The sequence below is a fragment of the Anomaloglossus baeobatrachus genome, chromosome 2 (genome assembly GCF_048569485.1).
Source record: "Anomaloglossus baeobatrachus isolate aAnoBae1 chromosome 2, aAnoBae1.hap1, whole genome shotgun sequence".
In the NCBI taxonomy this organism is placed as follows: domain Eukaryota; kingdom Metazoa; phylum Chordata; class Amphibia; order Anura; family Aromobatidae; genus Anomaloglossus; species Anomaloglossus baeobatrachus.
The window spans coordinates 608,367,273-608,393,164 of NC_134354.1; positions in this window are offsets into that span (position 1 = coordinate 608,367,273).

Genomic DNA, 25,892 nt, shown 5'->3' on the forward strand with positions numbered 1-25,892 from the left:
GTAGGACTGCTTCAAATGAGATTTGCCGTGACGTGGCGAAGCAGCTCAAGAAATTGCAATTTTTTGCCAAAAATCTCAACATTTTTAAAATAAGTACAGTTTGGAATGTTTAGTGCTGTAGTGCACATTTGGTGCTGCTTTTTTGTTTGTACTGTACAATGTAGCGTTTTGGATGCTGCTGAAGCATGCTGCCTCCGTAACGCAGCAAACACTGATCGTGGGCACGTACCTTAAATTTTATAAATTGATATGTTCATAGCAGTACAGAATCTTTGTAGAATTAAGCTGGCATGGTGTTGCTATGAGAACAGAACATTTATTGAGGTAAGGTTCAATAAAAGATCTCATATGATATGATGTGGGAAATACAGGTAATTTTGCAGGATAATACCCCAACATCTCGATGAGGCATTGTTACAATACTTGCTGCCGAAGAAATAGTCAATCAAATCATCTTCTTTTGATGATTAGCTAGTTTCCCTGGTATTAAATTTGAAGAGACAGGATGACCTGTAACCAAATGGATCATTGAAGTAGTATCCATCACTTGAAAACACTCAAATAGTGACATATCATGTTAGCAAGTGTGATTATTCGAGGGAAGACATCGCTAGCCCTGACAAGGGCACAGGGATGATGTGAGGAGAAATGGAAAGGATGAAGATCTAAAGAATGAAAGTGGAGGAAGACTTGTTCATCCACACATTGCAGTGACACAGAACTCATGTAATATTCATGTCACTCATGAATTAAACTTTTTCTATAAATGCAATAAAACCATATATTGGAGACAATATTTACATGTGTAGGGCTAAAATTTGTGATTCTGTTTCTTTTGATCTAGTCTTGTGAATGTATATCAATGGTGACTAGAGACATCGTCCAGCTAATAAACTGCACATACTGGGAAACATATTCAGCATCAAATGTGAAGGTTTTTTTCTTGCTATACAGAATACTATAGGACTTAAGGGTATTCAATAATGCAAGAACAATATATACACATTGCTTCTAAAACTAGCTGCCGATTAAGCCTAGCGGGGAAGACAGTTTTACATCAGAGACATCTTGCAAAAAAAACAAAAGAATACCATGTTGTCTATACTTTTATTATGGAAGCCAATGGGTGGCACATGTATATCTTTACTAGTGAGTAAGGTGGATTATGTAGTGTATAGTGTTAATGATGGACAGGGAGAGGTCAGGGTGGGTGGTGTACTTATTCAATGATAATCAAGCAGAAGATCCGGACTGGTGGCTATCAAAAAGACATTAAAAAACTTGGGTTAACATCAGGATACACAAAGTGAAACCTCATCTACCATACCATATTTGTTTTTGTAAATGATACAGTGTTTACGTACTTTTGGATAATGAATTGCAGAAAATTAATAGGGAGTTTGTGTATGAATGAATGAAAATCATCTGAACAGAAAGTTTGTAATATTTATATGAAGCTTTTTGAAATGTTGGTTATGCCGTAGAGAAAGCGGAAAATGAGGCGAAACTCTGGGCCAAGCTTCAATCAGGGTGCTGCTGTATTTCTGATTATACAGGGTCTTTTGTCAACAAGAATTCTGAACTGAACAACTTTTTTTTATAATCTGAGGCCGGAGCGTGCTGCATTATTGGTTTTCTTACTCTATTTGACCTACAGCAACTAGGATAAGATTCCCAATTATTCACCCAGAGGCTTATCTGCGTATGTGATGAAAGGAAATGTCATTCCACTCAGACCTCTAGCCAAAAAGAAAATCTGATTTCCTTTTAGTGACATTAAGGGGGATAAGTCCTATCTTTTAGAAAGTTTTGGACTATCCTCATTGATTTTGGTGTACCTTCCTAAAAAGTTGTGCAGTAATACAGCCACTGAATTCTTTTTGTACTATGTGGTTCTTCCATTGTACTTGAAATCTTACTTGTAACCTGGACAGCTTGCTCAGAAACCTGCAGGATGCCAAGCACAAAGTCTCAGAGACGGACAAGCGGAATACCAGACAAGAGTGTGACATTGCTGTGTACTTGTACACTTCAATTCCTAGTTCAGTAGAAACAGGTGAAATTTTGCATTAGAATTTTTATTTTGATTTCCCAATAGGGGATCCTTGAATACATTGCAAACTCAGAATTTAATAAAGCACTTCCTTTCCATAGTGTCTGCGTATAGTCTCTTTAAATAGCAAACATATGCATCCGTCAAAGTGTGCCATCTAAGCTGACATACATAGAAGTCTAGCTAGTCTGAGCTGACAAGAATAAACCTGTAGCAAAGAAAAGCACATCGAAGGATGAAGAAAATAGGCTTAGTGCTGAGAGAAACAAAGAATACTTCCCTAAACAACGTCTGATACCTTATGAGACAAAGAACATAAAAGGAAAACACATTCTTTATTGTAAAGGTCCCATGTGCTTCTTGTTTTTAATCTTGTAGTCATTGATACTGATACTATTAACAATTTATAAAGTTCCCTGTCCGGCTCCATTAGATCACTGTAAACTATTATCTATATAAAGAAATATGTAAAATGACACACATCATGTCTACGGCCCAAGGGTAATTCTGGGCTACACAAAATCTATATATAATATGACAAGGGTAATAGCAGCTGTGATTCAACTGCTGTACTCCATTGTAAATGCAACTTTCATGTAAATGAAACGTGACAAAATATGAAGCATAAGATAAAAAGGTTACTCTGATCACAGGGATATTTTGCATTACTCATGTGACAGTTTATGTATGCTATAATATACACAAAGGTTTATTCAACTGAATAAATAAGCAAATATAAAAAGATTAAAACAAAAAAATGTCCCATACGTACATACCATGGTGTAAAAAAGCATTCTGCTACAAGATGCATCTTCTATGTGCATCTCTTGACAATATTTAGACTTCATATACAATGTATACTATCCTAAAAGTATACTATCCCAAAATTACCAAATGTAATCATCAGTACTGCCACTGCTCATCCTTTTATTATGTCTGCACTTGTGCTTACTGTAAATAACAAAATGCACATCGGCAGAACAAAAAACATTAATTTAGGCATAAATACAGATACAGTATATATTATATTTGTTGGAGATAATATTTTTGACTTTAAAGGAATATTATCACACTTGCATTATTTTTTCTAAAGCACTGGAAATTAATACTTATTATTAATGTATAAACCAAATGTCATGGTTTCGTCTCCCCTGCCACATGGCTAGGGGATGGAGCCTTCTCCAGGGCCTCGTTTCCGGAGCCTGGACGCTTTAAATGGGATTATCTGTGGGGAACCGACGTCGGCTATAAGCTAAGCTCTGCTCTGCTGTGATTGCTGGTCTCTGTAAGTGTTTGATCGTGATCCGTCTTCCCTGTGCTCTTGTCCACTGTCTGTGTCTCGTCCCCTTGATCTCCGTCTGTCTCCCCTGACATACCTTCGTTCCTTCCCGCCTGCTTCTTGTTCTCTCCACCTCTTACCTCTCCTCCTTGGTTGCTTCCTCCAGTAAAGACCTCGGCCTGACCTCGAACCTTTCTCCTGTGTGACCCTCCGGTCTTCTTCTGCTCCTCACGGTCTTCGACCCGGCCTGTCTGACCATCCTCCATATGCCTCATGGCATCAGCTCCTCCTGCTGGTTCTGTAAGGTATTGCACCAGCACACACTGTGCTTCAGCTCCCTGGCTGATTCTGCACAGTACAGTTTCTATCCATCAGGACTCCAGCTCCCTCTGCTAGTGTTTTGACACCAAACGAAAAATAATAATTCTTTTTTGTGCTTTTGTGTCTTTATTGATCTGCATCTGCCTCTGTGGGTTTTCCTATTCTTACAATGCTAAATCTGCCTTTCTCAGTAACACCCTGGTTCTCCTCGGTGCTGCAATTGCCTGACCCAGGGCCGTGGGGTACCAGGTCCTGGGCTTTTAGTTTTCAGGGGATTGTCACAGGTGGCTGTGCCCCGTCCCGTGACCCTAGTGGCAGTTAAAAGAAGTCTGGTGAAAAAAATAGTAAAAATAAATAAAATAAAAGTGTCTTGTGACGCCACCTATGATTCACGGTAATATTACCAGCGCTGCTTGCAGACCTCCAAGTGATGATAAAGCAGCTAGTTTGTAACGCTCCCCATAGGTGGAGGGATGTCCCCGGGGCCCTTGGGAAGGATCAAGATTTTACACACAGGGAGGCAGCTTACCACACGAGTCTTGATACCGGTTTCTTCAAGGCCACTGATGTGCGGCTCCCCATGTTCAGGAAAACGAACTCCATAGTGAGAGCTATACCTTTGATAACAATAACTGTCACACACACACACCGGGTCTTTCTTTCTGTACCTTCACTGATTTTGTTGGCAAAGTTAAGTCCTGGGTACAATTCAGGTGGTCAGGTGGCAGTTAGGATTTCCACATTCGTGAGTTATGAGGCCTCCTTGTTACTGTATGTTTGTTTAAGTCCTGGGCTGTCTAAAACCTGGCCCTGACCTCTCTTGTATCTCTCACTTGTATAGCAGGGGATGAGAACCGTTCTCCTGGTCACCCCTAACTCCGCTGTGGTGAAACAAGTTTTCCTGCGCCAGGAGACAGAAGTCTTTTTTGCTCTCCGGTCTTTTCTGCTGGGCCTGGCTGAACCCGTGCAGACTCGGACTACGGTATACAGGTTGCTTCTTCTGGGGTTAACCGAACTGGTCCCTCTGCCCCTTTTCTGTATCGCCTCACCTCCGACCCTCACACAGGATCTCTCACACTTCACTCGACTGACTCTGCCAACTGTCTCTTTTGACTGACTCTGACAGGAGCTAACTGGCTCTGACCGGAACTAACTGGCTTTCCGCCCACTCACCTCAGACACCTCACCTCCTTAGCTCCACCCCCAGGCTGGTTTCAGGGACAGTGCTCACCACTATACAAGTTCAGCTGCACTAGACCCTAACCATGGTTTAGTGGAGTGTTGTGATGAGTCTGTCTGTGTGCATGTGTCATGTGAATTCTCCTAATGTGGAAATCCCTTCCTGCACCTACGAGGTGTTACTGTGGCTACTTAACCATAGGGTGCCACACAATCACCTACTTCCTTCTCTTGTTTGCTACTTGCTAACGCCACCTCTCTGAATTGATGTTCCAGAGCTGTGCTGTTTCTTCATTTCAGATAATCGGCACATGGTCAACATTTTATATATTTATACACAATTTTATCTTCTGCCATACACATTAGAATGTTTTTTAATTTTCTCCATGGTCACGTTCTGTCTTAAACATCTCAACACAGTGATGCTCAATTCAAATCCCCACAGTATCTTCCATGCTGGCTGATTGCAGTGACCTGATGTAAATTGCGGTGAAGATTGAATAATAAAAAGAGAGACCATTATAGTTGATACCAAAGTTCCATTTGCTGTGGTTTTGAAAGATGGACAATTATAACTAACAATAATAATAATAATAATAAAAATAATAATAGTAACTGACAGCAGGTACAATACTCATATCTGACACTGACAGAAGTTAATTTTCTCTCATGAAAATCACTTAATTGACCTCATGCCACCTGTTACAACTGAACCCTACCACTCACATTTGGATGAACAAATCAGGAGAGATGTAACAGGTCCATAGTCAGACTAGAAGAAGCTCTACATTTGACCCTGATTTGTCCTTGCCTGACCACAGAGGTTGGCACCCAAAGATTACAAAATGGTACCTCCACTCAACACTGGCTAACCCTGAGTGACCTTAACTTCACCCTCAACTGTAAGATTACACTAAACAGTAAGAAATATAAATGAAGTACATGCAGGCAGAGAGTGAGACACAGGGCTAAAAACGTGTGAACACAATTGTACAGGGAAGAGAAAGGAAAAGAGAGGAAACTCAAAAGACATACGGAATACATGGAAACCCTCCAAATCCTGAACATAAAAGAAAGGGAAGAATACTAGGAAGGGAAACACACACACAAACCACAGGGAAAAGCAATAGGATTATTCAGCAAGATTATCCTTAACTGAAGAGCTGCATCTCTAAACATTCATCTATCCAGGAATATAGCCAACACTGAAGGCATATGCATGGCGAGTATAAAAAGTTCCTCCCAAGATGTGATAGGGCAAACAAAATGAGGAAGGAAGTAAACACCCCTGAATAGAAATAAATCTGAAAGGAAAATTAAAAGAAAGACAAGAGAACTAAAACCAGTTGCACTGAGTCAAAATATGCTGTGGTCCTACAGAGAGAGAAGCCGAGCACACAACCAGAGGTCACTGGATCTAATCCCCATGGTGGAGCCATGACACCACCACTCTCAAAGGCAAGCAGAGCAAGATGGCAATGCTAAACTCATATTTGTTAAGTCCATTTTGGTGTTATAAAACATATTTCCATGGGGGCTTGTACTTCTTTGAAATGTATGATGCTGCCCAATTAGAAGCAGGTTTTTCATTTTTGTGAGACGTAATGATACAAATCTTACCTCCTGATCTAACCTAATTAAAGAGTCAGTATGGGGTAGGGGCAGAGCAGCTGAGTTTAGCTGTTTTGCATTTTTAACCCTTTTATCAGCTCTCCGTCTTTCACATCATTGTGACCTCTGCTGTACTTCTTGTTCCCCCACACTGCCTGTCCAGAGAAGTGTCAGTATTCACACATATCTGCTGTACTCAGCCAATTTGTAATCACTCTGTAGTGAGATCAGATCAATGTGCCATTAGATATCACACAAGAGAAGCCTAGAACAGACTGCTCATGTGTGTGATGTAATGATCTTACTTGAGTGATTACAAGTTACTTGAGCAAATCAGGCATAAGTGTGGAAACCTGATCTAGGCATGTTGTAGCTATTAATAACCAGAGGAGCCCCTAGCACTGAATTACATGTTCTCTCCTACCCTGCACCTTGTGTAATTAGTCGAATTGGGGCAGGTGTGCAATACCTAGCCACGGCTAATATGCAGTTGATGGAGCTGTGCTGTGCAACTCCACAACTGATGACATCCAACCTGCACCAGTGTTGGGAATAGATGATCAATAGCGGTGCAGAGTGTGAAATCCCATAAACTCTCATTTAACCCCTTCTCTCCACAGCGATTTTCCGTTTTTCTTTTTTCATTTTGTTTTTGTTTTTATTTTTTTGCTCCCCTTCCTCCAGGAGCCGTAACTTTTTTATCTTTCCATTAATCTTTCCATACAAGGGGTTGATTTTTGTGGGACGAGTTATACTTTTAAATGAAACCATGAGATTTACCATATAGTGTACTGGAAAATGGACATATAAAGTGTGATTAGACAATTGTTTTTAAGGTATTTTATTCCCTGTGTTCACTATATGATAGAACTGATGTGTTGATGTGATGCCCCAGGTAAGTACAAGTTCATAGATAGCAGATATGTATAGTTTACTTTTATGTGAGGTGGTAAAAAAAATTCAGAAGTTTGTCCAAAAAAAGTGGTGCACTTTTTGCGCCATTTTCCACAGCCCGTAATGTGCTTATTTTTTGAGATATGGGACTCAGTGATGGCTTATTTTTTGTGTCTCAAGCTGATGTCTTTAACGGTATAATTATTTGTGCAGATGCTACATTTTGCTCGCCTGTTATTGCATTTTGTGCACAATTAGTGACAATCATAAAATGTAATTTTGAAGATTGGAATTTATTGCTGCTACGCTGTTTACCCAACAGGTTAATTGATTTTATATTTTGATAGATCGGGCATTTCTGAACGCGGCGATACCAGTTGTGTGTATATTTTTTATTTTTTTATTGTTTATTTTTGAATGGGGCAAACAGGGCGTGATTTGAACTTTTAGGTTTTTTTACTTTTTTTTTACCTTTTTTTATTTTACTAGTCCCCCTAGGGGACTATAAGGATCAGCAGTCTGATTGCTGATTCATTTCTGTTGATTAGAGCTGCACAGCTTTGATGAGCAGAAATGCAGCATTCCTGTTAGAGCTACCGCTCTGTCAGCTGCTTCAGGTACTACGTAATGATAGCAACTGGAGTCATCACATGACCCTTCGCTACCATGACAACCATTGGCTCCCCGTGATCATGTCACGCGGCTTCCGATGACAGTGGTAAAGGCGATTTCCCTACCGTGACCATTTAAATCACACTGTCACATTTTGAAAGTGCAATCTAAGGGGTTAACAGGCACTGGTGGATTGCTGTTCAAACCAGCAGATGTGTGTAGAGATCGCCGCCGGCTCACCGCAGTAGCCGGCAGTGATTACACCGACACGATATAGGACGTACCGGTACTTCATCAGTCGTGAAGGGGTTAATGTTAGGCAGGAAAGTTTTATAAAGGATTGTACAGTTGTACTGAAATAAATTACAAAGTAAGTACACCAGTCTTGTCAGGAATAAGAGATTGTTTAATAATGTATAACATATGTGCTTTAAATGCAGAAGAACCAAGTTACATTGAGGGATAATTCTCATGCCATCCCTTCCTCCCTGAGTCCTGGGGCTCAGGTGGTAACTAATTTTGCTTTAATTATAATCCATCCCTGTACCTGATAACTTTGATTCTATAGTCACCAAAGTTATCCTTAGTGACATGTCATGCACAAAATAACGGACATCCATCCCTTTAACTAAGGGCTCATTCATATGTCAGTGTTTTGTGTACAAGTGCCATCTGTGTTTTCCATGGATAGCATTCGTACTTATGATATGAGACATATCTGATGTTGATCCGTGTGTCAGATCAAACTAAACACTATATGTCTATGAGTCTGTAAAAAAATCGGACAGCATTTGGATACCATCCCAGGGCTGTCTTTTTTCATGGACTGATAGGAGAAGATAGAGAAAAAAAATTTTAATCAGAGAAACTGATATAACTTGGACCCTACTCTAATGAAACTCTGATGATACCAATGACAATCTGATGAAACTCTGATTAAAAATGCTGAAACACGTAGTGATTTTCTTTTATGCGAAAATCACTGATGTCTGCCTGAGCCCTAATAGTATGTGACAAGGATTTTATACCAGGAGACCTGGAGTAAAGTTGTAAGAAGTGATATAAGGAGTTCAGGGGTAAAAAAAAAGGCTATATTGACACAGGAAGTTTTTGCTGCCTTTTTGCACTGTTTTAGCATGGTTTTTGCCTTGGTTTTATGCAAATCCATGCTAATGTGACGCCCTGGCAAAACCAGGTAGTCACAAATAGGCCCCCGCACAACACCTTTCCCCACTTAGGAAACACACAGCCAACCAAAAACCCTACTCACCCCCCCTTAGGGAAAGATAGACACACCAATGGGCGTTACCAGGTGGTTGGACACGCCCACCCAGGGGTCCAGACAGCCCGGGGCGGGAAAACAAGCAGTTCTAGTTAGACAAGTTTGGAGTTCAGTTTGGAGAGGAGTGTGGGCTGGAGCTAAGTGTAGCTCCAGCAGGAAAGTTCAAGTTGAACGGTACCAGGGTAGGAGCCATGGTGCCTCTGGCTAGGAGGCAGACGGTGGTCTCCGTCAGCAGGAGACGGGAAGATGGCTCGGCAGAACAGAGGTGGACCGGGACAGGGTTGTAGCCCGCCGGTACCGACACGGGGAACCGACCCGGAAGCTGGAGCACAAAGGGGGGTACTCGGACCCTGAAGCCAGAACCGGAAACAAGCAGACTGGTTAATTCACCGATTAAGGCCAGGACTCGAGGTCTTGTCCCATTTAAAGTCCCTCATAGAGGACAACAGCCCACTGATAGGGATAGGAGGTCACCGCCAGGGCCCATAGATCCCCCGGGCCAGCGTCTGCGGGCACGGCTCCTTAGGCCACATCCAGCCGGGAGTGGACTCCTGAGTTTCAGACTAGGAAGTTCACCTTACACAAAACAGTGCAGAGGAAAAGGATAGAGACCACCAGCTGGGTGGGGGACATGAATGCAACCGGCCACGGCACCGGCCACCAGCACCTTGGTTTACCAGAGACTTGTGTGATTTATTGACTGTGAGTAATCAAACCTCCCCTTTGTCGTCACTCTACCCTGCACCAGACACTGGGCCCCGGGGCAACCATCCCTACCCATGGAGGGGTTAACATCCAGCTGCCGCTACATCTCCCCCGGGTGCCCCATCACAGCAGCGGTGGTGTCCCAACTCAGCACACACCGTGGGTGGCGTCACGACCTTAATACGGCCCAGCCCGTACATCTACGTCCCCCCATTTATTCGGCGTGTCCGCGAGAACCCCGGGTTCAGAGACCCTCGAGCCACTACCCTAACAGGCCCGGATCCAATCAGCACGGGGCAGCACACTAATAAATCGCTGCCTTCACATTCCCAGCAAAGCCTATGAGATTACAGAAATCTCATACACACACACACACACAAAACACGTGCAGTGTTTTTCTGATGGTTTTGTGAACTGCCCTGGTTTTTTTGCATTATTAAAAGAATGAACATGTCCATTCTTTTCAGCGGTTTTGCCTTGGTTTTTCACCTCGGTGACAGGTGGACTTGCAGATTCCCTGGATCGGAGGGTCTAACCGGGTTAATAAAAAAAACCCTGTTCCATCCTGGAATTGATCCAGGGTATCTGGCCAGACTCTGGTCCCCATATAAGTCTATGGGGACCAGAAGCTGGCACTTAAAATTAGTGCTGAAAAGGATAGGGGGATTGGAGTACGCGTGCTATACTTACCAAATCACCAATGTGGCTGTATGCTTCTGCGGGCCCTCCTTCACTTCCCGGGCCACTCATTACCTTTATTGCATATGTGGCGCCCCTGAGGCTTCAGTTGCCACAGGGTACTTAATCTCATTTAATATGTAGTACTCATCCCGGGTAAGGAGAGGTTAATCACTGGTGTTTCTCACATGCACAAACCACCCACAGTTAGGTGCTTTCCCACTGGGGGATTTCCTGCGGTAGATAGGGGGGTGGCCATCACGAGGCATGGGACTTTCCCGGTCACTAGCACAACCACCTGGGGGGCGGGCACCACTTTGGGAAAAGGGAAGGAGCATCTTCAAACTTAGGCAGTCAACCCCCGGGCACAACTTGGGATGAGGGATACAGTTGGGACCTAGGTCCAATCTTCTTTTATCTCACACTTCTAGGAGCGCCATAGGACCTGCAGCTTGGAGCAGGTAGCTCAGCCCGGGTTCTCTACAGCTAAACGGGATTCCAGGGTCTGCGGAGAGTGCAGTAAACACCCGCAGCCCGTTCCACATTCCACATACACTGGGATTGTAAGAACCCCGACCAGAAAGGACTCACAATTTAAACACCGGTGGTGACCAAAAATTGCTCGGATTCGACTGGGGCTCAGCACAGCGGAGACCGGTACTCCGGAAGTGGCAACATGACTGTGATAACAGAAACCTTGAAAGCACGAAGACTGTGTCCGCCTGTCCTTGCCGGTGCCCCGCGCTTCGGTGCCAGCCATCACTACAACCCTTATCATCCTCCCTGGGGTCGCTCCACCAGTGGGGAGCAGAACCATCTTAGCTGCTACAACCATCTGCCCTGGAGGACAGCGACAGCAGCGGCAGTTAATCCCTGGCCGCACACCACAGGTGGCATCACGAGACAAACATCCTTCTTCATCATCCCCCTTTTATTGTACGCCTCGGGACCACGAAGTCGGGCAGGGCCACCCGTGACATCCCTGGACCAGACATCACCGGCCCGTCGACAAGTAACCCCTTGCCCCGTGGGTGCTACACATATTCACTGCTTTTCCCACTCCCCGTCGTCTGTGATTGGTTGCAGTCAGACATGCCACCAGCCTGTGTGAGAGGGTCTGACTGGAACCAATGAGAAACCCAGTTTGCAAGTCTATCGTACAGTAAAAAATAAATAAAATAAAAAAATTGGCATAGGGTCCCCCCATATTATGATACCCAGCACAGATGATGCATACGGCTACAGGCTGCAGCACCCAGTCATGCACTTATCTGGGCTGTGTATCAAAATAAGAGGGACTCCATGCTGTTTTTTTATTATTTAAATAATAAAAAAACAAAACAGTGTGTGGTTCCCCCAATTTTGATACACAGCCAAGATGAAACCCGCAGCTGAGGGCTGGTATTCTCAGGCTGGAGAGACCCAGCCTAAAAATAGCAGCCTGCAGCCACCCAGGATTGTCGCATCCATTAGATGCGAAAATCCAAGCACTTTACCTGTCTGTTCCCAATTGTTCTGGTGTGAAGGTAATCAGGGTAATGGAGGTGTATTGCAGCTCACAGCTGCGACTAAACTCTAGATTAGTAATGGCAGGCGACTATGAGACACCCCCCATTACTAATCTATAATAAGTGAAAAGAAATAAACACAAACACCGAAAAAATCCTTTATTTTAAATAAAACAAAAAAAAAAACATCTTTCACCACTTTATTAACCCCATAAACACCCCTGTTTTTTATTATTTAAATCAATTATTTAAATAATAAAAAAACAGCATAGGGTCCCTCTTATTTTGATACATAGCTAAGATAAGCACAGCTGGGGGCTGCAGCCTGTATGCTTTATCTGTGCTAGGTATCATAATATGGGGGGACCCTACACCAATTTTTTTATTTATTTATGTTTACTGTACGATAGACTCGCAAACCGGATCTGTGATTGGTTGCAGTCAGACGCTGTGTCACACAGGCTGGGAGCATCCAATCACAGACACTGGTGGGTGTGGAAAGCAGTGAATATGCATGAGGCTATTGAGCAGCCCCAGAAGTAGGACGGGCCACGGGAGCAGGTATAGTGACGCCAGAGACTAGTAAAGTATAGTGCGCTTGCTTTACTTTTATTTATTTTTACTTTTTTATTTTACTCGAGTGCAGGATCTAGGTCAATCCTGGCCTGAGTCCAGTACTCGGGTACTTTTGAACCCCCACAGGTCTGGATTTGGTCCGAACATCACAAAAGTGCAAAAACAACGCTGTAAAAATGCTGTAAAAACACCATAAAAGCCTGGCCAAAAACCATACCAAGAATGCAGAAAACCACCAGGAAACCCCCAGGAGACTACTGTCACAAGATCAAGTTTTCGTCAGGAAAAATACGCACTAAAAAGCACCCTATGGGAACATCACCTAAGGGTGCACTGTGTCCATTTCCTGATAGAAAAGGAAATTTCCCGATAATTGACCACAGTAAACAAGCAAAATGATGTTTAACATTGCTTAAAAATGATCTCTTTCAGCAGCACACTTTCTTTAAACAGAACGAGCTTTCAAGAGCAATGAGATGCTATGCTCGCCAAATGATGGTATTATTAATCTCTGTGTGCACATAGAAGTACATTTGGCCTGTCCACACAGACTATTAAATGAGCGCCAATCATCTTCTATATCACCAGTCATTTAGGGTAGGTGCACACGTCCTGGATGCAGCATGTCTTCGGCAGAGATGTGAGTGTCCTCTGCAGGAGACAGCAATTGCTTGTGCCCATGATCAGGTTTCTGGCCACTGCAGACTTTAGCTGTGTTCTCCTACTGAAAACACTTGCGTCTTTGCAAGCATAAACTGACATGCTGTGGCTCGGAAAACCGCCCTGCAGGTAAGTTTACACTGCAGAGAAAAGCAGCACAGTGACCAGGGGATTTCTATAAATCCAACCACTGTGCTTCTACTGTACAACACAGCGTTAATTTGCAAAATCAATAAAAACAATTGAATCACAAAACGCTGCTATTCCTGATCATGAGAACGAACCCTAAAGGGGGCTTTACACGGTAGCGATATCGGTACCGATATCACTAGCATGCGCACCCGCCCCAATCGTTTGTGCGACACAGGCATATCGCTGCCCGTCACGCACAAAATCGCGCTCCCCATCACACGGCTTACCTGCCCTGTGACGTCGCTCTGGCCGGCGATCCGCCTCCTTTCTAAGGGGGCGGGTCGTTCAGCGTCACAGCGACGTCACACGGCAGGCGTCCAATAGAAGCGGAGGGTCGGAGATGAGCGGGACGTAACATCCCACCCACCTCCTTCCTTCCGCATAGCCGGTGGAGGCAGGTAAGGAGATGTTCCTCGCTCCTGCGGTGTCACACACAGAGATGTGTGCTGCCGCAGAAATGAGGAAAAACATCGCTAATGAGAGGTAAACAATTTTTTGTTTTAGGACGACCTCTCCGATTTTGGCCGCTTTTGCGATCGTTTCAGGTCACACATAAGTGTCACACGCTGCGTAATCGTTAATGACGCCGGATGTGCGTCACTAACGACGTGACCCCGACGATAAAACATTAACGATATCGTAGCGTGTAAAGCCCCCTTTAGAGTTCGCCATCAACCAGTGAAAATGCACCTTAAAGTCTTATAAACACAAGCTTATAACATGGTCAAGTGCTATCCAATGTTATGTCAGACAACACTTGGTCCAATGTTATACTTTGGGGCAGCGCCGACCACAGCTTTTTCTCTTGCCGATTTGTCATGAGAAAAAAAATCGCTGCATGCTGCCATTGGCATCATATCTTGGATGGCATACACTCATTCAAGTTTATGGGTGTGTGCAAACCATCACACTGTAAAGGCCCTGTCACACACAGAGATAAATTTGCGGCAGATCTGTTGTTGCAGTGAAATTGTGGACAATCAGTGCCAGGTTTGTGGCTGTGTACAAATGGAACAATATGTCCATGATTTCACTGCAACCACAGATCTGCCAAAGATTTATCTCTGTGTGTGACGGGGCCTTAAGGCCTGCTTCACACGTCCACGAAAAAACATATACGTTTTGCACGGACGTGTAAAAGGTGCGTATGACCCTTAGTATGCCGTGATTTTGGCACATGAGTGTTCTCCATGTACTATCCGTGATAATATACTGTGAACAGGAACGTTATGCTCACCTGTCCCTGGCACTGCTGTCCGTGGTGCTGATGTCTTCCACTCTGCGGTCTCCGACCCTGCTGACTCCCCGCTGCTGGGCCTCAGTGCAGTGAATATGCAATGAGCATAGTGAACGGGGGTCGGAAGCAAATGACAGCAGCGGCAGAGACATCAGTGCTGGAGAACGTAAGTGTAGAAATTAAGTTTATTTCACAGAAACAGGGTTTTTTCGGTACGAGTCACACTGATGTCAAACAAATCACATCCATGTGGTCCATGTGACACCTGTGCTGCTGGAGAAAACCGACATGGCTATGCGTGGAGCACACGGACACACGTATGCTCCACATGGACACACAGTCCATGGGAAAACACGAACGTGTGCGCAAACCCATTGATTTTAATGGGTCTACGTGTGCCCGTGTCTCCGGTACGTGTGAAAATGAATGTTACATGTACCGGAGACACAGATGTGTGAAGGGGGCCTAAGAGATGGCACATGTCGTCCCTACACACTGTATACAGGGATCCCTCGGTGTGTGACCATGTAGTTGATGTGCCCACGGGGTCCTAAGGGTTACTCGGCACCAGGCCGGTGTCGATTCGTATTGTCACAGTGGCCAGGCTCAGTTCTGTGACCCCGGCTGTGTAAATAAATGGGGGAATGATGAGGATGGGGGTTGTGGTTATTCGTGACGCCACCTGTAGTGTGTGGCCAAGTCTTAGCCACTTCTGCGGGAGGTCTTCTCTGGGGCAGATGATAACGCAGCTCGGATGATATAGCTCTCCACAGGCAGAGCTCAGGCCCCAGGGAGGATGTTGGGAGAAGTAGTCCACTCTATTAAAGAAGCACAGGGTTGGAGGTGGTGAAGAAAGGGAGCGACACAGGGGTTGCAACCAAAGTTCTTTACTCACTGATATGTCGCTACCTTTGGACTGCCGGTCCCCGCTGTCATGGGCTCCATGACTGACTAATGGCTGTGTTTGTGTGTCGCCTTACTGCCCATGTGTAGCTCCACCTCCCAGGTTGCTAAGCTAGTGGGTGGGAGGTCCCCTACCTTGTGGTGACCAACCAAATTACCCTTCCCTAGCCCAGACCCGGTGAGAGGGCAACTAACTGTGTATTTTCGTGGATTGTGGTGGTTTTACCGGTGATGACTTCCTCCATATCCGAGATGAATACTGCACCCCAGATGAGGTGCAGTACCCTGTAGTGCCTGAAGCCACAGGGGCACCACATATTTGGTAGATTTGACGTTACTTACAGACTGCATGCTGCCACATCTTGGGACAAATTGGGACCCTTAATCTGCATAAAGAATGAGCCAAACATTTAACAAAATAGACTCTTTTTCACTGGTTCTTAAAATTATATACATTTAGTAGGTAAAATACCTGAAGTCTTCATCTGACATACATGTCAGAGGCACAAACAATATGGTTATGGACGACAGCATATTACGTACAGTACGTAGAACGCTGCACACGTGAAACAGGTTAGGCTGAGGGTCTCAATCTTCCTATTCCAGGACCACACAGGTCAATGTGCTCCGCTTGTGACCTCTATACCAAACTACTTGCTATGGTCTATAAGGAGCACTCTTTCAACTGTTATTCCTTTGTGTCCCTGCCTAATTGACCCCTTCTTCCTTCACTGAGACCTCCAGGTCTGGAAAACACTAGCCTTGCACTCCTAAATCTCTTTCTCCAAGGTGTCCCAACTTGCCTGTTCTGTAGAGAATTGCCGCCACTGTTACTTGATAATGGTGAAGTACCCTCTGAAGGTCTGCGCTTCTGCACACACCCAATACAGCTGTGCTGCTGAGAGTCTTGTCTCTTACAATCACTCTTCATAACTCTAACAGGAACTAACTTCCAAACCTGCCCTAGTAACTTCTCCCTCTCTTTGCCTGGCTCGGCATTAACTCTGTCAACGCTAAACACAGGAAACTGCAGCCCACAGGGGAATCAAAACATATGAAAACACAGGCAATTTAGCAGGTACATAAAATCACATAGCAACAATCTTCAGAGAGGGTGTTCAACATCTCCACCTTTATAGGACTGCACTTGGATGACATGCAAGTGCAGTTTGATAGACACCGACACAGACAATGAAGAAGATGGAGAAATTAATGATCACAGTAAATGACACTCGGCTTAAATTCGGATCAGAGTTTGAGCTGAGTATCATTAACATAATTGGCCTGATCATTTTGCATGAGAGAATCTACGACCGTGTGAGTCATGATATATTTTTTTTTAAAAAAATCTACTTTTCCTGGCTCAATAGCTGTTTTATTCTTCAAACTCTGAATTATTAAAAATGAATTACAGATTTATTCCCAGCCTTGATTTGCAGAACCGTGTCAATGCTTGGTTCCCTTGATTCAAACTAAAGGCCCAATCTGTCTGAGCGTCCCTGTTGCCCATCTCTGCATTGTATTTACAAGGCTAGCCAAATTTGTGTCAGCATATTTCAGCAGTTTGGCAGTAATTCCACTTTGTAGGTCCCATAAAACTATCACACCAGCTCCCTTTACACTGACTTTGTTACTGACAGCACCGAAGTAAGCAGCTTATACTAAAACAACTATTTACTGCAGAGAAACTTTGCAGACATCCTTTATTGCTTTCCCTAAGGCGCTGAGAGAGAGGTAATTGACCAATTTTTTTACTGGGAGGACACTGAATAATTGCACTTATTCAACTTCTCATTGCCTGCAGCACAGAACCGGTTAAACATTTTAATAACATTGAATCTGCAGGATAAAAATGTATATTGTACACAGTTAGACTGGGGAGGAGATCTGGCTTCGCCTGCAGTGTAACATCCTCATAAACAAAGGTTTACAATGCAATCGCCTTTCCTACAACTGCTAATTACAACTGGATATTTTATTTAGCCGCTGATTGTACTTCAGTCACCGGACTGTGTTCACAAAAAAGTCAATTACAGAACATAATGCCAATACAAACCCATAATGCATAGCACAAAAAGAGACACAACAGGTAACAATTGGTTATAAAGTTGATTTAAAAAAGCTAAAAGGAAATAAAAACAAGACGCTGGTTTTGAGTCATTAGCAATTTTAAATCAAAAAGAATGACACATTCTAGGCCACCGAAAAACTCCGCCACTATATAATTGATGAGACTCTTTACCTGCCAAATGCACTTCGGGGTAGAGAGCAATATTTCTTGTTAGAAACAAACTCATGAAGTAGAAGTGAGGTTTTTACATAGACAAATGTATCCTTATAGTTCTGAGTAAATTTCTAGTCTTATACGACATTTTAGGTGAAAATAGCCTAGGGCTCATTCCATTTTCCTTTACGAAGCCAATAACCTTGCTAGTCTTTTCTAGTACACATCAAAACATGCAAGAATGTTCCCCATTCCACAAGTACAGTATTCATCTTCATAATGTATTGTTTCCTCTCATCACTTACACACAGCTATAGGTTAAGGAGTCCTTTAAGTGCTTTTGGGAAAATAAAAATTTATGAAAGGTGCAGAGGACTCATCTTTATGCAAAACTAAAGTGTATTTACCTTTCCACTTCCAGTCATAGTGATACGAAGGTTGAAGGTGCAACTATCACAAGTAACAAAATACAAGAGCACCCCATCTCTAGTGACATAAGGGTTAATTAATTACTACCCATTTCCTAGTGCCTAAAGACTCCTATACAGAATAGATAGCTAAATGTTCGGTCAACAGCTAATACTTCCAAGTCACCCATCTACATACATAATCACCAGTTTTGTCTGTTCTCCTATTCCATCATGCACCGCGGCAGTCACTTACGCAGGCACAGTTCGAACATACACTTTACCGCAGATCAGGGCATGAACTGCGCGTGCACAAGTAGCGGAAGCTGCGGTCTAAGTCCCGTTGTCATGGCAGTGAGTGATGCTTCCTGTCTCGCTTTCTCTCCTTCTTCCTGCAATCCACGTGAGCACAGCAGAGCTGAGCGCTACTTCAAACGGCTCTGACTCTGTGCTGCTGCTGCTGCTGCTGCTATGGTATGGGTCGGCAGCAGCCGCACTTCCCTGGCTGCCGGCGCTTTAAACCCGGCACCTGCAACCCAGAGTGCACTGCTGACCGCTCGGCTGCTTCTGTATGGAAGTTCATCTGTGGGCGGAGCTACCATGTGACATGCTGAGCTCCTGTCCCACAGATGAGGAGACTGGAGGGAGAGGAGCCGCAGCACCAAGGAACGTCACCGGGTCCAGCGCTGTACGTGTGCCCCCCGCTACCCAACACACCACCAGATCTGTATGCCCCCAGCCCCACCGATCTGTATGCCCCCAGCCCCCCCACCACCGATCTGTATGCCCAGCCCCCCTAACCAGAGCTGTATGCCCCCAGCACCCCCCACCACCAGATCTGTATGCCCCCAGCCCCTCTCACCAGATCTGATACACTGAACACACACACACACACCTAGATACTCACCTGTCCCTAGCGATGCGGTCCCCGGCACTGAAGTCCCCAGCGCTGCTCCATCTTCCAGCTCCTCTGTGGACTGAATATTCAGTGAGTATAATGAGCGGCGGTCAGGAGCGGGTGACAGCATCGCTGGAGAGAGGTAAATAAAGACACGTGTTTTCTCCGGGGTGAGGGGAAGAGAGACAGAGAGAATACACACACATATACACAGATGCCACCTGCACACAGCATACAGCCATATACACACACACATATACACAGACGCCACCTACACATAGCATACAGCCATATACACACATAGATGCTAAATACACATAGCGTACAGCCATATACACACACATATACACAGACACGACCTACACACAGCGTACAGCCATATACACAAACACATATACACAGATACCGCCTACACACAGCATACAGCCATATACACACACATACACAGAAGCTTCCTGCACACAGCGTACAGCCGTATACACACACAGACACTTACACACAGCAGACAGCCATAAACATTCACATATACACAGACGCCACCTACACATAGTGTACAGCCATATACACACATATATACACAGATGCCACCTACACACAGCGTACAGCCGTATACACACATATACACAGACGCTACCTACACACAGCGTACAGCCCTATACACACACATATACACAGACGCCACCTACACACAGCGTACAGCCATATACACACACATATACACAGAGAAAGAATTTCTCAAACAGTAATCAAGCAGGATAACCAAACCTTGGTACCTACATAGCACACTCAGAAACGTTTTGAAAACAGGAGGACAAAAAGAGTATAGTGCAAAATGAACAATTTATTACAATACAATTGGCACAGGATAAAATTGGCAGCAAACTACACCGGGTGTGTATATGGCAAATATTGGGCTGTAAAGCATATCATATAAATAGAAGGTAGAACTGGCAATCCGGATCCTAATTGCTGCAGATCATAATATCATTTTGGCAAGGAAGTACTACATATACAAAGCTTGTAGACATAATTATGTTAGAGTATGATGATTTGTAAAAAAAAGTAGCACTAAACAAATACCAAGTTAAGTACACAATAGACAGTAATCGCTTGTGAAATAGAAAGAACACATATTTAAAGCAGCAAGGAAGACCACAGATTGTAACAGCAAGTACAGTCACATAAAGAGAGGCATACCAATAATAAATACACAACCAGGTAGGGAGCAGCAGAGGGGTCCCCCTGGAAGAAGGACCCCGACGTACGTTTCACGATCAAAAATGTCAGATCATTTCATCAGGGGGAGAAAGGTGGAACGCCATACAGCAGCGGTGTGCTTTTAAACATGGCGCTCGGTCACTCCAGCTGCTCCGCCCCCACAGCGTCAGCGTGGGTGCACCAATCGCAGCCGGTTATCCGGATGTCGTCAGCAGTCAACGCCCCAAATGGTAGTGCACATTCGTGAAAACGGGGACACATCACCCAGAATCCACGCATGCGCGCAGGCGATGATGACGCTGACGACACCAGGCCAGTGAACGGAGTGACGCAACCGCGCAATGAAACAGGGGGAGGAGGAGCGGGAGCGAACAAAAAAGAGACACAACCATACATAACAGAACCAACGTGAGCACAGGTAGGAGAAGTCATAATTCCATAATACGAAATCTCAAAATCTTCAATGATAAGCTTCAAAGGCATCCCAAAATGTGGCACACGAAGAATATAGAAGGTAAATGGTATGTCCATATATATCAACCGACGCCAGTATAATTCCAGAGTGCCAGAAGAAAAGGGAGGAGTGAATATATCTAAAAATTAAAAATAAGCAGAATATATATATATATATATATATATATATATATATATATATATATATAATTAAAAAAAAGGCACAAAAAAACAGGGAGCTAAAAGGAAAAGACGCTCATCGTAAGAAGGGCTCAAAACTAAGATGTTAATTTAACCCCTTAGGGGACAATGTTTCCAGCATGTAAATCCAGCGTGTTTCACGCTGGGCCAGAAATTTGCGTACATTCCCACCCCTCGCCCCCCCATGAATGACATAGATACCCCTGATTTTCAGGGATGTCGGGTCACAATCAATAGAAGGCATAAAAATGGCAAGGAAGAGTCTTTAAGGTGGAAATGTCCACCACTGTCCGGGCCGCAGCAATGTCCCTCACATGCTCCCTCACACGTTTGCGGAGCTCTCTACTGGTAAGACCTACATATATCATGCGGCACCTACATGTGGCATAATATACCACATTGCTGGTGCCGCATGATACATAGTGGCGAATATTAAAACTGCACAAACCATCAGCAGAGGTAAAGGAGGAAGTGCGAAGGACATTGCTGCAGGCCAGACAATGGCCGCAAGGGAAACAGCCCCTAAGGGGCGTACCAAGATCCAAAAAGGTGGTGGGCTGACGTGGAACATAGTGGCTCCATACCAGCATGTCACGTAGATTACGTGACCTGCAAGGCATCATCAGGAGGCTTTTGGGCAAAAGGTCACGTAGGGTGGAATCAGAGAGGAGAACGTCCCAGTGCCTGCTCAAAATAGATCGCATATTGGACCATTGATGGTTGTAAGTGGAAATAAAGCGAACAAGGCCAGGATCCGAGGAATTGCTGGATTATGCCAGTATATGTTCCAGAGTGCCAGAAGAAAAGGAAGGAGTGAATATATCTAAAAATTAAAAATAAGCAGAAAATATATATGTAATAAAAAAAGGCACAAAAAACAGGGAGATAAGGAAAAGACACTCATCGTAAGAAGGGCACAAAACTAAGATGTTCATTTAACAAGGTTCCCAGCATGTAAATCCAGAATGTTTCACGCTGGGCCAGAATTTTGCGTACATTCCCACCCCTCGGCCCCCCAAGAATGATATCGATACCCCTGATTATCAGGGATGTCGGGTCACAATCATGGAAGGCATGAAAATGGCGAGGAAGAGTCTTCACGCCATACCCAAATCTACAAGGTTTCCCCCCTGTCCGTATGTCCTGCAGTAGAAATATTCACGAAACTGGTAATGTCTGATTTTGAACAACTATCCAGGAGACGCCGGTATGACAATTTAACTCATACTGAGAGATTGGCATTCGAGTCCCTGGATAAGTTGGATGACATCATAATTAAGTCTGCGGACAAGGGGGGAAACATTGTGATCTGGCCAGCCATTATGTAGGAAAAAGAGGCACTTTGCTAGTTACGTGGTAAGTCTACTTATTGTAAGCTGCACTATAGCCCCGCTCAAACCTTTTCTGCTCAACTTCAGGCCATCCTAGCTAAGGCCTGTGATGAAGGCATTATTAGTAAACAAGTTGTAGAGGGACTCACAGTACGTTTTCCTAAATCGCCAACTTTTTATTTACTGCCAAAAATCCACGGAGATGCCCTCTGTCCTCCTGGTCGCCCTATCGTGTCCCGCATTGAGGGGTTGTGCCAACCAGTATGTCAATTTATTGATTATTATTTGAAACCTTTGGTTGAGATGCTCCCCTCATATGTTCGTGACACGACGGACGTTCTCAGGAGGATAGACAGCATCTCTGTGGATAATGATACTTTACTTGTTACGGCAGATGTTGAGTCCCTCTACAGTTGTATTCGTAACGAGAATGGCCTCAAGGCCGCTGAACATTTTCTTTTGAGCTCCGGTCGGGATGGCCAGATGTGTGGTTTGATCCTTGAGTTGCTCCGTTTTGTCCTCACCCACAATTTCTTTTTATATAAAGATGTACATTATTTGCAGCAGCGCGGCACTGCCATGGGCGCAGCCTGCGCGCCTTCGTATGCAAACCTCTTCCTGGGTTTCTGGGAGAGGGGTTTGCTATGCGGCGGAGGTGGGCCAGCCGATGCCCATGTGCAGTACTAGTTGCGGTACATTGATGATTTGTTTATTTTGTGGGCGGGCAAGACGTAGCAACTCGACGATTTCATGGGACATCTTGGCATGAATTCACTCAATATCAAGCGATATCTGTGATGTGTATATGTCCCCACCCACTCCTCTGATGTGTATATGTCCCCAGCTCCTCCTGTGATGTGTATATGTGTGATAGGGTGACAGTGTATTAATGACCTTTATCCACTGTGAATGCAAAATGCTTATTTACTGTCCATTGTATGCATTGTTACTGACCAGCCACAAGAGGCCGTTGTTTTGCATCTGCATTTGACAGTTTGGCTGCTATAGCAACATCTCAACAGACTTCTGCTGTGAACTTGGAGACCTGAGGAGGTTGAAAAGAATCCAGCTCCCCACCACCTGACCTCACTGTGCCTCAGTCTCCCTGGCCGCACAGCAATAAACAAAAGGATTGATCCAGCTAAGTGCTAACGGTGATTTATTTGTGCAAAAACAGACAGTGCACAGAAGACATTAACGCGTTTCTGGCTTGACGCCCTTAATCATACCCTGATGATTACCTATCTGTTTTTGCACCAATAAATTACCATTAGCACTCAGCTGGATCAATTCTTTTATTTAGACTTGAGGAGGTGCTGTGCATGAGCTGAAGGGAGAGCGAGAGGTGTGCGTAACAGAAAGGAGCCGCCACAGAAACACTTAAGTAAATTGGGAGAAGACTCGTGTTAGAGTTTAGCAAGAAGGACCATGACACGTGTGAGCAGCATTTTGTACCGGAGATCACCATTCTTCAGTTGCTGGCTATACTGGTCACCGTGAGAGTATCTTCAAATCTCTGGTTATGGCAGCTGGACACCATAGTACCAGCGTACGGTAGGTGGGGTCCAGGACTGCGTGCACACTACACTTTATTTTGGTACCAAAACACATATCTGTTCTGCTTAGGCCGACTATAGACACATACAGTGAGACTTGCCGGATCTGCTGTGTCAGTTTGTCAGTTACATTTAAAACCTTAAAGGTATAACGCCACACGTTTGCATTGACTGTTGCTCTAGAAGATTTCCAGGACTGTGTTGCTGATCTGTGTGGTTCGCCTTCCCACTATTACCATCTGCCTTCTCTGTGAGGCTTCAGCAATTAAGGGTATACAGGGCGTTTATGGGATTTGTTTATGCTTAGGTGGATAAGTTGTGAACTCTTGTGCTGCACCACTGGTAGGGCGTGTCCACACACACACAATTACTCCTGCTTCCCAGAGGGATTACCAGGTATTAGGCGACTGTTTAGACAGTCCCTTGTTTAGGCAAAGGTTGGTGAGAAGACGGCATAAATCGCCATTACAGGTGGTGCAGCACAGGGGTGTCGGCCTTTGGCCTTGTAAATATATTGTTCTATTCTTTCTGTTTTATGCCTGTTTTTTCTGTTTTGGTAAAGTAAAACAATCATTTATCAATCCAACTGCTTAGAGTCCCTTTCCTGGTATGTGGTTTTGCTGTATACTGGGGAGCCCACCCTGCACACAACTTACATTTTGGCGTAGTCGGCAGGATACAGCAATTGCCATGGATGGGAACGGAGATGCACCAGTAGTCCCGCCCCAGGTGCCAAGTCAGCTGATGCCCCCAGTATTAGCTCAGGTAGGATATGTTCCAGTGGGAGCACTGTGGAAATATCTGCCAAAATTGAATGGCACAAATATGACGTTGCAGGACTGGATTGAAAGGATGCAGAGCATAGCTAAGTTGTGCAACCTGACCCCCGAGCTGTGTTCTGAGGTAGCGTTAAATGCCTTGGAATGTGATGTTAAAGGGATAGTTATGGTACGGCCCAAGTCTGAGAGGGACACCCTAGAAAAAATATTCACTCTGAGCGTGCGAGGAACTGCAGCAAAGTGCGGGGATTGCAGATAAGTGTGGCATAGTTTAAACACAATTTCATAGTGGTGATAACTGTAATTGTTAATTTCATTAGGGAATTGTGTGTCTGTGTTTGTCTGTGATACTGTGAAAAAGCAAAAAAAAAAGTTGTCTTGTGATTTAATTAGTAGTTTTAGCCACACCTGTTTCTAGAAGCTTCTGGCAGCTTCTAGTAGTCCTTGTGGAACTATATAAACCAGTAAGAACGAGCGAGTTTCTGAGTGTGCGAGGAACTACAGCAAAGTACGGGGATTGCAGATAAGTGTGGCATAGTTTAAACACAATTTCATAGTTTGACACAAGAACATAGTTTGAATTTATCCTTATACGTTTCCCATTGTTTTTTTTCTTTCTTTGTTTGTCTACTTTACTGTTTATCCTCATTTAATAGGTGCTCCATGGACAATGCTACCAGGTGTGTACCTTGTCAGATGTATGCATGCCTTGAGTAGCCGTTCGAGAGTGAATATGTCTGCACTCGATTCAAGCATGTTGCGTATTTGGAAGCCAAGGTAACTGATCTAAATAAGCAGCTTGCAACACTATGGGGCATTGCAAACCTGGAGAGGAGTTTAGAGCTCACTGAGCTTTCTCTGCCTGGGGCCAGTGATATGAAAGAGGGTGGAGGTGGGGAAGATCAGGACCCAGAGGTAGGTAGCTGGGTAACAGTTAAAAGAAGAGGTAGGGGGAAAAGTGTCAGGGAGCCTAGTCCTAACCTGGCACAACCTAGCAAATATGCCTGTTTGGCTGATATTAGGAATGAAGGGCCAGGACTAGGGTCACTACAGCAGGACGTTGCTCCTAGCAAACAGGAACATGACTGCTGTAGGAAGGAGGGAAATAGGAGTGCAGCAAAGCCCAGACAGATGT